Below are 14,710 nucleotides of genomic sequence, written 5' to 3' on the forward strand. Positions count from 1 at the left end.
TCAAATTTTGAGACGGTCCATGTTTTACAATCAAACTCAGTAGTAAATACTCATTTTGTTTAGAAAATAGGAAAGAAATCATCACAATTATCAGCTTGTTTAGAGAGAATAGTGAAGGAAACCCCTCTATGGGGAAGAAAAAATGCTTCTGTCAGAGCTGATGGAATAGAGGCATTTTTTAAAAGGGAGTGGAACCTCAGTTTTATATAGATTTTCTGAGAACTAATATCCATTAAACCCCACCCTAAAAACACTCCACTGTTTTTACTGTATCTACTGCAAGTAAGAAAGGACATATCAGATTATGAGGAGAACCAAGGCTTCTCTCTTTCTTGGTATGCTAATAAGTTACTTGTGAAAAAGCCTGCTCTATTCAAGTTCGGTTTTGGCCCACACACTCTTATTTGCAGATACAGTATTACTTTTCCAGTTTATGTTGCTTTCCACTTCTACTCCATATTTTAAGGGATATTGTACTTTTTTCTTTTTTGTTTCACTCCATTAGTCTGATAGTTATATTACATTTCAGATAAAGATTTCCCATACAAAACTCTACATGAGACAATCCAAAAGTAGTTGAATTTGGCTTCGCCTCAACAGTACCTCAGACCTAGTAATTGCTCAAAAATAATTGTATAATATTCTACATAATGACTACTTTTACTTTTGTTAGTACATTTTGATGACGATAATTCATCACGTTTATTTAAGTAAAGTTCTGAATGCAAGACTTTTACTAGTAAAAGAGTATTTTACATAGTAATATTACAAATTTTACCTAAGTAAAGGATCTGAGCACTTCTTCCACACTGGTGTCAGTTCACTGGCTGAGGACACTTTGATTATAAAGATAAATTAGAATGTGCACAACAGCTCCATCAGACAGTACTCGCTATTGTTTGTATGATGAGCTGATACTGATACAGAGCACCTTCGACCTCAACTCATCCCCCTGTTATGCGGTAGAGTGCTTTATGCAGACTGTCCAATAATCCATGACACAACTGACCAGGCTGCAGGCATTTGTAGGAGGGTGCTGCCTACAAACTATATCGGATTATTATTTTTGCAAGCTTTTGCTAACGGATAATATTTCAGCTTCTGTTCCTCACATATTTCTTTATATTTCTGTGCATTCACCATCAGCATATGAGCATCTCAACACATTTCTTCACATATGTCACATCCATTATTTAATATATGCTTAAAGATGATTTTGAAAAAAAGAATGATTTGACCTTGGAAATGTATCAGTTTTCCATTGGTTACAAAACAGTATGTGTTGGCTGTGCTGCTGAAATGCATTTAATGAGGTGAATATATTCATTTAATGTTATTTATTCATCTCTTTATGCATGAATTAATGCAGTCATACATTCATTTATTATATAGCCCGGTCCAAACACTTTCTGTGCATATACATATACAACATGGTGAAGACCAGTTTTTGCTTATATTTGGATTATATATGACATGAAATGTAAATTTTGTTTATACTTCCATTCTGCATATATTTTAGTGCAGCTGCATATGTGTATAGATATTTTCATTCATACATTTTTGCTTTTGTTATATTTGGTTATATCCATATTTATCTCTACGGACACATGCATACTCTTCCCGGTCAGCCCCCAGTGCACGCATGTTACTCAGAAACTCACTGAACCTGGGTCCATCTTGGGTGACATCTGCCATCAGCAGTGCATGACTGTGGAGAAATCTGTTAAAATCTACAGGGCACTGTACTGAATGGTTCCCATTGATCTACATTTGCCTGACACTGTGACTGACAGAGCCAATCAGCCTATCACGGCCCTGGAGACGCACAGACACTCATTTACAGGTGAGATGGGGTGGGATGAGATTGATTGATTGACAGACTGTCACTGAGCCACTGGGGCATTACGAAACCATCTCTTCACAGCAGGGAGAGTAATATTATGTTGGTGTATGAGTGTGTACCAGTGTGTGCCTGTTGACGCTCTTGCACGAGTTTCTATGTATGGATGGTGTTTGCGAGTGCGGGTGGTCATCCTTATACAGATTACCCATCGCACCTTGAGTGTGGTGACAGGTAAAGAATCAGGCTGTCAGGTTGGCCCACCCCACATCTTCAAAGACTGGCAGAATTAAATAACCTATCAGGCAGAGACTCTGACAGGAGGCTGCCAGGCCAGAATCATATACACTCTACACATAGACATGGAGCTGTGAATGTGCACATTTCCACACCCCAAGGTGTTTCTCCCCTCTGCCTATGTATTTATACAGTCTCTTACTAAAACCAGTGCTCCTTGTGTTTAGGTCCCTCAATCTGCCTCCCTCCCCCTGCTCTCTCTCACTCTCTTTCTCTCTGTCTTTTCCCCTCCCTTTCCCTATCCTGTGGTTCAGTGTGGGATTCAGCAGTGCCATTACTCAAACATAGCCTGTCAGTACAGATAACAGTTGTTTGTTGTTTAACACTGTACAGAGTGAGCTGCATGGCAAGCCAAAATCTGGAAACATTTTGTTATCCTCACTATTTTTTGCATGATTTCACATTCAGCATTTTTACAAAACTGGTTCAAACTGGCTTAAAGCCGCAAACCTGGGGATTTTTTTTTTCTTCAAACATACAGCCATATCATATCTAAAAAATCATAATTAATAGAGGAGAAATGTCTTTTATGTAAAAATTGCATTGTCAGCATATTCAGAAATCCATCACAGACAAGAAAGGTTTCCTTGAGTTTTTTTTTTTTTTTTTTTTCCTGCCATTAACTACCTGTCTCAGTCTATATTTGTTATACGGTATCTGTATGCCTTGGAGCCCTGGATTTTAGTTCTGTTAAATTACCTTGTTATCCCAAGACATGTACTGCCCTCATGTGGCAAAGATATGTATATTCAGGCAGAAACAACAATACATTCTTCTTTGCAGAGATAACAGGGCAGATACATTTTTACTGCAGGACCCAAACACACAGTGAATCCATATTGTAAAAGACAGGTTGCAGAAATGTTTTCATTCAAAATGATTAAAAATCCTTTCAGATAAAATTTAGGGTTTTTTTTATGTCCTTACTGGATAATGGAGAATAGAGAGGAGGAACAACTTGCAACACAGGCCCCAAGCTGGCACCTTAACCCCTACACTAAGGCACCTCCAAGTGACATGTCAGATGGTACCATCAATGCCTAACATAATAAGTTTATGTATCTGATTCACAGTACCATGTGGTCTGTTAATTTTAAGTGGGGTTTTTTGTTTGTTTTGTTTTGTTTTTTCTTTGTGCTCTGTGTGTAATATAAGTCTTGTAAGTCCATGTCAGCTAGGCACAGAGAGCAAGTTTAGCCACTATAATCAATATTTTTTTCAATGGCCCACGTGACTATTTGTATGTGAAAGGGATCACTGGTGGTGACAAACTCAACCCAAGGTCCTCTGAGCTCTATAACGCCTTGTAGCATCTTTCAGCTAACTGCTGTGATTTTACAAACTACAGTTTTACTGTTTTCATTCACTTTCACTGCTCTCTCAGTATCATTATCGGCTGCGGCATGCATGCTGTTGCCAGTGAAAAAGCAACCTACCTGGCACCAACTGACAGACAGAAAAAGTCTGCAACTACCTGGCGAACACAGTGGGACATTTAGTGACTAAAGAGGCAGATATTTCTCTCAGGAACCGGTGATGATAAAAAATAATTAAATGGAGAATGAATACTGGGCTTCCATTAGTTTAATTTTGTTCCTTCTCTGAAGGATGTGTGATTACAGCCTCCAAACTGATTAAAAACAACAGTTATTGCAGATCTAAGATCTAAATAAAAGTATTAATTCAGTCAGTAGTAGTAGTACAAACAAACAAATAGTTGTTTCTTCAATAAGCAAAAAATATTCTCAAATATGGCAAAAAATACTGTGAATATTACAATAGTCTGACACTGACATACCCACATATAATGTCTGAAACTTCATCTTGTCACATTATAACTCTCAATTCCACATCACCTCTTACTGACAAATGTAAAAAAAAAAAAAAAAAAAGTACTCGCCTAAGTTAGATGCAGCATGTGTCTACATTGTCTCCAACATAAATATATCAACCTGACTTTTCACTGGTATCATTAAGTGTGTGATATGGATACTGTAACATGCACCACGGGAGCACAAACCATATTCTGTTGATGAAAAGTCTGGTGCTATGAACTGGTGTTTGTTTGCAGTGTCTCTTACTGGGTGGTCTGGTGCAGCATCAAGGTTTCGTGGGAGAGGAAGCATGTGGTATTATAGTTTCCTGTCTGTGGACTTGACAATATGCAAGTGTGTGTGTGTTATTGATGCACTGTTGACATGTTTCTGTGAGGGCAGTCACGCTCCAGTAAAACCTGTTCCTGCATCACACCTGTTGCTGACACTGGCAAAAAGATAATGCCCTCTCTATCCAGAAAAAGGCAGGGATTACAGTTGAATAAAAGATGACAGTTTTAGTGAATCTAACTGTTTACATACGTACCCTCACATAGCCCATCTTCCTTCCCCTCTTCCTCCTCTGTCATCGTCTTTCACTTTCTGCTACGTTTCTTTTTACAACCAAAAATGCTGAGCAGAAACCAGAGGACAACCTGGGACATAACATAATAGCTGTGAAAAGAGGAGAACAGGCCAATAACACCACAAAGACCATTAGCCAACACGTCCACCAACACATTCTGCCTGCACATATACTCTCACTCTCATGTTATTCCTCATGTCCAGGCATCTGCAGACTGGTCCTTGTGCGTTTAGCTAGATGATTTTGGAGCTTGAGCTGTTTTACCAAGTGCACTAGTCCCTGAATGAGCTTCCCGCCTTGGGTTTGGCAAACAACATTTCCTGCAACATCCCTGTGATAATAACTCCAGCACCAGGAGGTGATTTTTAACATAAAATAAATGGACAGTGACACAGATGAAGAAACAGACTGAAAGAGGAAAGTATGTAAGGATACTGCTCAGCCTCCCTAAATTATATCCTCTGTCACACGTAAACTTTGGAACAGATGCAAACTTAAAATCCTCAAACACAACAAATCTGTTTTAACAGACTGATTAGCAAAAACTGTTGCAACTTAACACCACTAGATGGCAGCAACATATCACCGTGCCATTGCTATTTCAGCGATGTGCAGCCACTTATATGTAAATGTTAACACTTCATTACAAGGCAGGTTAAGTTTGAGTCTATAGTCTACATTGTTCAGACATATGTATGCATTGTGATTTCAGTGTGTGAGTGGAGAAAATTACTTCAATCTCTGAGAATTAAAAAAAAAAGAATATTAATTTATTTAACAAAGCAAAAAGAGAGCTCTGCAATCTCGTTGCCCACTGCATAGATATCAATTAGCAGGATCCAAGTGGTCTACACACATTTTCACAGCCACCCATGGGCCAATAATAATTCCTCCTATTGCTTTTGGCAAGGTATTCTCTTCCAATAACAACCTTTGCTCTGTTCCCAGAATGTAAAGGGGAGGATTAGAAGGAAAAACAATAATTCAAACAGATTATATCTGGCCAGTTTACAGTTTGTTGTTTGTAGATGTGTGCTGCTCTTCCTTTTCAAAAAATAACACATTGCCTCACTTTACTTTTTTAGAGAGAACTGCTCCACAGTAAGAGAGGTTGTGGGTTGGAAGGAACTCATGCTGTTTTTAGCCATGCTGGGAACCAGTGCTCTAGGGATGACAATGTCAGCCTGTCAGTCCATCACTTTGATTGGGACTGAAATATCTCAGCAACTATTGGTTGGACTGTCATGATAGTATGTACATACTTTGATGGCCCCTAGATGACTTTTTCTCTAGTGCCATCATGAGGTTGACATTTGCAGTTTTGAGTGAAATGTCTTAACAACGACTGGATAGATTGCCATGGAATTTGGCACAAACATTCTCGTATCCTTCAGGTTAAACTGTAAAAACTCTTCCTCTAACATCACTGTCACATCAAAATTTCTTCCAATACTTTAATTTATGAACAAATAGCTCCAAAACTAAGGACACTCCCACCAGCCTCAGCTGTACTTGTGTGTACTGCTAATTAGCACAGCACACTAACATGCAAAACTAAAATGGTTAACATGGTAAAAAAAATTATATCTGCAAAACATCAGCATTGTCATTGTGCACATGCTTGCATGCTAAGGTTAGCATTTAGCTCAAAGCATCACTGTGCCATAGGAATGGCCCATGGATGTGTTATAGGAGCTGCTAGCATGGCTGTAGACATGTTATACTCAGAGAAAGAGATGGGTGATTTAGTCCAAAATGAAAGCATTTAGAATCAGAATAAATGAAATGTTGAAACACAATTTGTACTTAAGTTGTTTTCTGTTTTGAGCTTGCACGGTGATTACAAACACACTTTACAATCCAGTGGGACATGAATTATTCATTAATAACCCTGTAAGAGCTCTACTGACATATTATCATCTTCCTCCAGTGTAGTATATATGATCTTCCGGGAATGAGAATAGAAGAAATATCAGCTGAAATGTAGGAAGATGCTTGCAGTGGTGTCTGCTTGTGTGTGGGCAGCAGAGTTCTACAAAAGAATTTTTGGGAAATCACCACAAAACTTTCAATTTACTACTAGACAATTTACTATGCTCAAGTGTTTTCAATTACAGGACAATAACAGGAAGTGGGGGTACGAGAGCTATTGAGCTATACAACAAACTGAAAATGTCTTTGTCTGGCAAATATGTTGTCTATGTTATGTTGAAAACAAAACCAGTGAATTTCTCCCTGCCTGAGGAGTTTATCAGCAAAGCATCCATTTCCTGATAAAATCTGCACTCCTTTCCAATAATGCGAAGGGGAGGAGGGAGAGCAGGAAACATCAGCTGATGCAGAGGAAGATGCTCTGCTGTTCCACAATTGGTTGCTTGAAAGTCGGCAGCCTGCCATAAATCAACACTTAGTGTTTAGGAGGCTGGAGGATTCTGGGAAAGCGTGTGTCTATGTGAATGTGTGTGTGTGTGTGTGTGTGACAACATCAACCAGAAAAACAGCTTAAATAATCACTCCTGGTTTTGCTGTGGATATCATTACTAGAACTGCTTGCCGTACCCCATCACAACAAGATGCGTAATCATGCTTCCAGGAAGAAAGCAGAACAAAACGACTTCTGACTGTGGCTGGATGCCATTAGACCAATTTCCACCTAAATTAATTATTGCATTATTACAGTACACGGTTATTGAGACTTTTACAGTTCTAATAGATAGTTATTACATTCTAACAGGCTAACAGGCCTTGGTAGAGAACATGAAACAGTGAACTTGTGCTGGGCTCCATATTCCTTATAGAACTGAAGATGTGTTGGGATACTACAGCTGAATGCTTTTAGGTGTGTGCCTTTATGATCATTGGAGAACTATTCGACTTTGACCAGTAGAGGTCAGCACATGCTTGGTAATCAGATGAATACCCTGAGCTAAATTACTGCTCTCTGGAACATGACTGTGTTTTCACCTTTTTATTGGGGAAAAATTATATCACTAGGCTTTCTTATATCATGCTATACCAGTTAATGTTTCACCTGATCACAGCACAGCAGAAGGCTATGTTAGTGTCTTCTAGAAGTTTGCGGTGGTTTTCAAGCCTGGTTTAATGGGCTAATTATGGATCAGCGGCCTCTAATGGGTTTCCAATCTCAGCTTCTCCCATCAAGTGCTGTAAAACACTTTCCTGGGTAATATCAGCTGCACATTTCTCTGTAAATGTTTACCTGAAACTGATACAAATGATTCATGCCAGGTTCAAAACATGATCTATTACAGTATGTTCAAGGTGCTGTACTCACATTACATGACTGATAGCCTGTTGTGACATGTCTTGCATTAAAAACTGTGCAACCCATCACAGCAATACTCACACTGCTTCTCACTCTGCTTCGACCAAACTTTCCGCAGCACATGACAAGGTCAAGGGTGAAAACAAGACAAGAGAAATGTCTCGTCACATGTCGTCACCTGATTGTGAAGGACGAGTGAGAGAACACGGGGTGCTGTTACAGTGTGTGATCTGTAGTTGTATTCTTTAGAGCTGGATCAAATCAGCCTTATGGAGGGAAGGGGCTGAGGGAGGTCATGTGGTGTTGGTATGCAGCGGAAAGCCAAGTGTCGGCCAGCGCTGGAGCTGTGGCATGCTTTGCTGTGACATCACTGGCCTGCTGACTGCATTGCTGCTGAAGAGGCTCGCCTATGTTTGGACGTGCTGCCGACAAGAGCTGCCTCTGAAACCGAGTAAGGATGCAAAAAAACTGAACTCCAATCAGGGCAAACTGTTTGTTTCTGACCAATGCAAGTTATGTCTCCCCTGAGTAGAACATTAAACCCCCAATGGAGATGGGGGGTCCTATTATATAATAGCTCATGTAACCTATTAGTCTGTCTGGGGACGCTCAGTACAGTATCACCTCTCCTCTCTGAAGGACAACCTCTTACTGCACCCTTCTCTCCTATTTTACTACTTTACCTATCTTGTCTTCCTTGGTTTTATGCCAACAGACCAAAGTGAACTCTCATGCCTACCGCCCTCTCTGAACCTCTTCTTCTTAACCAAGGGCTGCCTGTAGCCTGCAGGTAAAAATGATCTGATACCTATTTTTCCCCCTTTTCATAAGACGCCAGTTGACCAAAGTTCTTCTGTTTTATTGTTGACTTTGCACATTTGGGAACAGGCCTCACCAGGAGACTAAAATCCAATCTAACCTTAAAAAGGTCATTGTGAGGCATTCTGCATTATGCTTACAACTGGAGCTCAATTATCCTCAGGATAGGACTCAAATAGTTCCCATGTCTTCTGTTTATCAAGTGATTACATTACATACATATTTCATAGAACCAGCAGCGACTTGGTAAATTGAGCAGATATAGGTCATGAGGCCTATAGCACGCACTCACGCACGAGTGTGAAACACCATAGATACCTTTTTATATATCTGAGTAGCACTGAGGGACAGAGGGGACGTGAGAGCTTATGCATTCATCCCGTTTCATCTGCTGTATGTAACACAGTCAGACACCTGTTTACAGTGTGTGCATGCAAACGAGGAATATGATGGGGAGACACGAGGAGACCGCAGAGAATTCAGCCTGACTGTAACAACAAACAGCAGTGTCAAGCTTCAGTCCACAAAGGTAGTCAGTGTATTGTCTAACTGTGCTGTATTGTGCATCAGAAGTACAACTCAGAACATTTCCCATCAAGTTTCCATCTCACTGAAAAATAAGTGTGAAGTCCAGCCCTGTCCTGGTTGCAAAATACATCTGCAATTAGGGGTGTTTTTCTCACAGTATTTTTACTTGGAATAGAGAATAGAGAAATGAATATTTAGATTTTGTCTTTCAATTATTAGTCAGTCCCTAGTGACCTTTTCATGCTTTACAGGAAAACATTACATTTTTGGCTTGCACACCTTTTCAATTTGGCCTTTTCATTGACACTGATGTCCCCTCAGGGTCCCATGAGGATAAAAGCTGTGCACCCTTTCACTGTGATGTGGTGCTCAAAAACCCCCATGTCATGTACCAAATACTTTCACCTCCCCCCACACAGAGAGTGGGAAGTGTTTACTGACTCAGAGTTGACATAGGTGGGTTTCATTTCTGTTTGCAGTTTACATGCATGCTTTTTGATCAGTAGTGAGAGGCACACACATGCACAGCATTTACAAACATGCTAAGCCCACATACAGTACATTCAGGCTCTGTGTTTTTCACATTCAGTGGTGCAAAGGAGGCACAGCGGGGGTCATTTAGAAGGTCTGTGAGAGAGATAGGGAGAGGTGAGCAGAGGCAGAGGGAGGAGAGGAGAGGAGGTAAAAAAAAAAAAAAGGAACAAAGAAAACGGTGCAGGACATTCTGACCCAGAGTGAAGAGAATGGAACACAAGGCTAGAGTAACACTGTGTGTCTGCTTTGGCCCTTGTGATGGTGCCCCATGCCAAGACTGTCAAAAGATCACAGGGACACAAATGGTTGCATACACACACCTATAAATCTTACTGAGCACACGCACACACACACACACACACACACTCACAGGGTTAATAATGTTCTCCAGAGAGAGCAGGAAAGTAGATCAATAGCTATTAGAAAGCACTGGGAGGTTGTATTTCTCTCTCTTCCCTCTAATGTGCGCTGGCCATGATTTGTTTCAGTAAAAGCACGCAGCCATTTCTTTTCATCTGCTCACTTGCTATTACGGTAACAACTAAATATTACAAGCAGCTAATTTCCTATTCCTCTGTGCCCAAGAGGCTATATTTGCTTCATATCCCTAAGTGATGACAAGAGAGTCTGCAGACTATATTTAGCCATTTTAACAGCGGAGAAATAATAACCGTAAACATGACAAATGTTTGAGCAAATTGCAACATTTTAGGAGAGTGTTTGCAGCAACAGAAGATGACACACATTGTAGATTTGAAAAAGTGCCACAGTTTCCTTGGACCACATTTGAGAAGTTGGTTTAACTGGGAAAGATACTGCTTGTCCCTCTGAGTCCACATGACTTTCTTTTATAACTGATTTACAGGGAGGGACTCTCAAAATAGCCACTTAGTGGAACAGGCCGTCTTGGTGAGGCATATGCCTGTAACACATGTTCAAAAAAGGACTTTATTAAGAAGCCTCATGTTGCTTCAACAAAAGGCATGGCAAATTGGATTTGGGGTAAGGGAACATTGTGATATTGCTTACTCTCAAGACGCAGCAGGTCTTGAATAATTCTGTCTGCAACTGACTTTTCTCTCTTTGGCCAGTCAGTTATTTATGATGTAGAACAGAGGCCTATTTAAAAGGTTACCAGATGAAACACAGCTGATTGCAGTGTAACTGTGAGACATGCCAGAAGTTTGTGTGGGTGTGCCTTAGGAGGAGTACAGAACATGCACCCCTGATTGACTGAGATGCTCTCTGGATTCGTTTTTTTTTTTTTTTTTTTTTTTTTGAGTTATAATTTACAAATGCAGTCACGCTTAATGCCCCAATACTTGCTGCATTGTGACAGTGCTGCAAAAATGAAAGGTATGTACTTCACAAAAAGGATAAACAGCCTCATTTGCAAGTATTGTCATGAATTAGTCACATTTTACAACATTATAGTAAATAATGAATGTAGATGAAATGCAGCGTAATTATGCAACAAGTCCTAAATACCGCAACCCCTTTTCTGTCTGTTTTGAATCAGTGCGCCTACCTATGATGCCATGTGTTTCTCTCCCTCTACGTAGACATACCCAAACTGTTTCCAAAAATCTGGGGATAAACTTCACACACTCTTTCCAGCTCATCCCACATACACTGTGAAATCCCCCCAATCAAACAGTCAGAACTTGTTTTACATATATTAGAAATCGTAGTGGCAAACTATAGTATTAATGGAGGAAAGACTGCTCGGTGGTTTGTACATTCACGTCACAGAGTTTGATGCTCTCCACATGTTAGTGTGGGTTTATCTGTTGTGCGCTGGTTTCCTCCCACATTCGGAAGAAAAGCTAATCAGCTGCATGAGAAGAAAAAAAGCATGAGAAGTAGCTGTAAAAATCATTGTTGTGCAAAGAAAAATGCTGCTTATCAGTGGCAAAACATCCATTTATTCGAACTGTGCGTTATGGAGTACCTTTAAATCTGAAAGAATTTCGAAACTAAACATACGTAAAAATACCACAATGCATACAGAAAATGGCTAAAACCACTCTTACAGTGAAGGAGACGGTTGTTCAACACTGCAATGCATAAATGAAACAGAGGAGCATATCGTGGCTGGGGAAAAGTGAAAGACAGCAGAAAGTGACATCTCTCTGTTCAGACTAAAAAAAAAAAACAGACAGAAAATACAGTTTTAAAATTGGCTCATAGTCATTGCAACATTCTCTGTTAGAACAAATGTATGTATGGAGCACTGGTTGGCAGAGAGTCTCAGTCTCGGTCTTCCTCCTATTAAAGAGCCACACACTGGACTGTCAGTGAGAGGTGAAAGTTCAATCAGTAGCAGGCAGCGAGGTCACTGGGTCAGAGGTAGGTCTCTGTATTGTAATTGTGCCGTCCCCTGGGCTGTGTAAGAGGGACTAGACAGCTGTCCTACCCCATTAAGATACACTAACCCTGCCCAGGCTAAGTGCAAATTGGACTTTTTTTCTGTTATAAATGGACCTGTAATGGCTGGAGCAGGAGTGTGTTGATGGTTAGATAAAACATAAATACTGAGCTCTCATGCAGTTTTAATAATGGTTTGCAGAAACATGTAAATATGAAGTTGTTCTGTTACATGCACACTCAATCTTGTATTTTTTTTATTCTGTCATGAGGTATCATGAACTAGTGTCTTGTGCACTGAGTGTGTTGAGGGGTGGTGCTCTGTATCTGGTGCAGCTGTTGTATCTCTCCAAGGGCAAGAGGAGGAGAAAGGGGGCAGACGAGAGGGTCTCTGCCCTGTACTGTCTATATGCCACTGCTGCTGCTGCTCTCTTTCTCTACCCACTACTCAGGTTTCACAGCCCACACGACTGAATCACACAGTCGCCCAGGAAACACACATGTGCGCACTTGCACACACACTCACTTTTTTTTCTTCTTTTTTTTTCTCATACCCCAAGGAATGATTCATGGTTACCCCCCCTCTCATTTCCCCCGGGGAGCAGTGACTCAGGGTGAGAGGAGAAAAAAAAACAAAACAAGAAAAGGACAGAACATAATACAGTGAAGTGAAAAGTGAATAGAACAGGGAGCGGAGTCGAGTGGTGTAATGATGAGCAGTTTGGCCTTCAGTGTTTTGAGGAGGCAGCAGGCGCTCTGTGCAACAGAACCTCTGCTGAACATGAGCTTCATGATGCACAATGCCGGTCTTAGTCACCACGGCAACTGTTCTATGGAGCTCAATAGAGAGACAGTCTCTGAAAGTGACATTCATCATTGTTTCAGCAAGTACACGTTTCATTCCCTTTATGTGCCTTACATTGTTACCTAGATGTAATATTGTGAGGAATCAATAATAAGATTTAAATATTTAAATAAGTATTTCTAGTAACTGCCTTATGCATTTTGATGTTTTATCCTGATTGCAGCAGTTTCATGTGCAATCTGAGATTTATGTTGAGGCTAAGAGTTAAAAGCCTTAAAACCTTGTATCAAGACGATAAAAAAGGAAAAAGAAATAAACTTCAAAATACCATCATTCAATTCAAAGACAGCTGCATGAGCCCTAAAACAAGCAATCTCAGTGTAAAATGCCATGAATCGATGTAAAAGCGTGCATCAAATGATGATTATCAACCAACATGGCTGATTCTGTGATTGTTCTTGCATTGTCTTTTGAAGGCTTAATGTCAAGAGCACATGGCAAGTGGCACGTCCTCAGTAGATTGGTAAACAGCGAAGAAAAAGCAGTAGCGGTGTTCCAGTCACTGTATCGCCTTTATACGCAGCTACGTGCAGAGATGCAGATCACACAAGAGAAGAAATGTAGCCCACAAATGATGCCATGGCTCTGTGGTTAGTTTTAGTATTCTTTATCAGAACTCCTGTTCATGGAAAACTGATTGATTTATCTTACTTAGCAGCTGTCCAATTTTTTTTAAATCTGACAACCAAATACCAAAGCATAGTGTCATAGAAAGGGCTGACCTTTTTCTCTCTCTCTTTTCTCAAGTTGCGCAAATTATCTTCACATCTCTGTCTATTCCTCTGTCTTTCCTACAAGTTACAGTAATCACTCCAGTCCTGCCCATTTATGATAGAAGCTTCTACAATTTCTGGCCCAAGTGGTCCTAATTGGTGCAGTTATGAGCTGTCAGTGTGACCTTTTTAGACAGAGAAACAGGGTGAGTCAGAGTGTGTAAAGTGCAGCATCTTAAAACATGGCCAGACCACATGGCGTAGAGTTTAGAGAGAGAGGGAGAGAACCTCACAGTGGTTAGGCGTATGACTCATGGCTCTTTCTCTTTGGGATGCTTTCAACCCTTGTCTGTGCGGGTGGTAGGTAGGTGTGTGCGTGTGGGATTGTCGGCATGCGTGGTAGCATGTGGTGAGCCTTTTGGTGTGAGGATCTGCGCCGTCTCATGTCATTTATTTTCACGCATAAACAAATTTGAAACGCAAATTTCAGTCTCAGATTAAATGCACAGAAGCGTTGAAGCATGTTTTATCACACTGCATTAACGACCGGCCCATGGAATTTTCCGAGTTTCTGATTTTAAGTGACATGTAGGATAGAAGTCCCTTTTTGAAAGAAATGAAAACTACCTCTGCTGTGGTGCCCATGATGTATTAATGTGAAGAGAATGCCGAGCAAAGTGGAGTTTCCTTCTGCGGAGGAATCCCCCCAGTGCAGTGACCTGGTTTCTGTCTTTCTCACACATCTCACTCAAACACACACACCCACACATACAGTACACTTACAGTGTCCCTGTGTAGACACACTGATGCATATAGATTACTCCTATTGTAATGATTGTTTTAAAGTGTATGTTTCTACTCTCTTTCTTCTGTTTATTTTTATGCAGCCTGGTACTACTGTTGCAGATGTAAAGGTGGCAATACATATGCTTCTCTTTCTGATCATGTTAAACCTGTCATGACAGTTAAACCTAGCCTCAAACCAGTATCTGTTACCAAGATCTCAATGACCTATTGGTCTCTACATAGTGGCAAAAAGGTCCAAAAAGACAGGTCATCAT

General features: G+C 40.4%; 1 long non-coding RNA gene across 1 annotated transcript in view; it reads left to right on the plus strand.

Moving 5' to 3' along the window:
* The first annotated feature begins 7,937 nt into the window (after positions 1–7,937).
* LOC127143216 (uncharacterized) overlaps positions 7,938–14,710 on the plus strand; it is a 29,586-nt gene continuing 22,813 nt past the window's right edge. Inside the window, exon 1 of the long non-coding RNA XR_007814476.1 lies at positions 7,938–8,274. This is a non-coding gene — a long non-coding RNA (uncharacterized LOC127143216). The remainder of the gene's footprint in view (positions 8,275–14,710) is intronic.

Source organism: Lates calcarifer, linkage group LG13 (genome assembly GCF_001640805.2).
Source record: "Lates calcarifer isolate ASB-BC8 linkage group LG13, TLL_Latcal_v3, whole genome shotgun sequence".
Lineage (NCBI taxonomy): Eukaryota > Metazoa > Chordata > Actinopteri > Centropomidae > Lates > Lates calcarifer.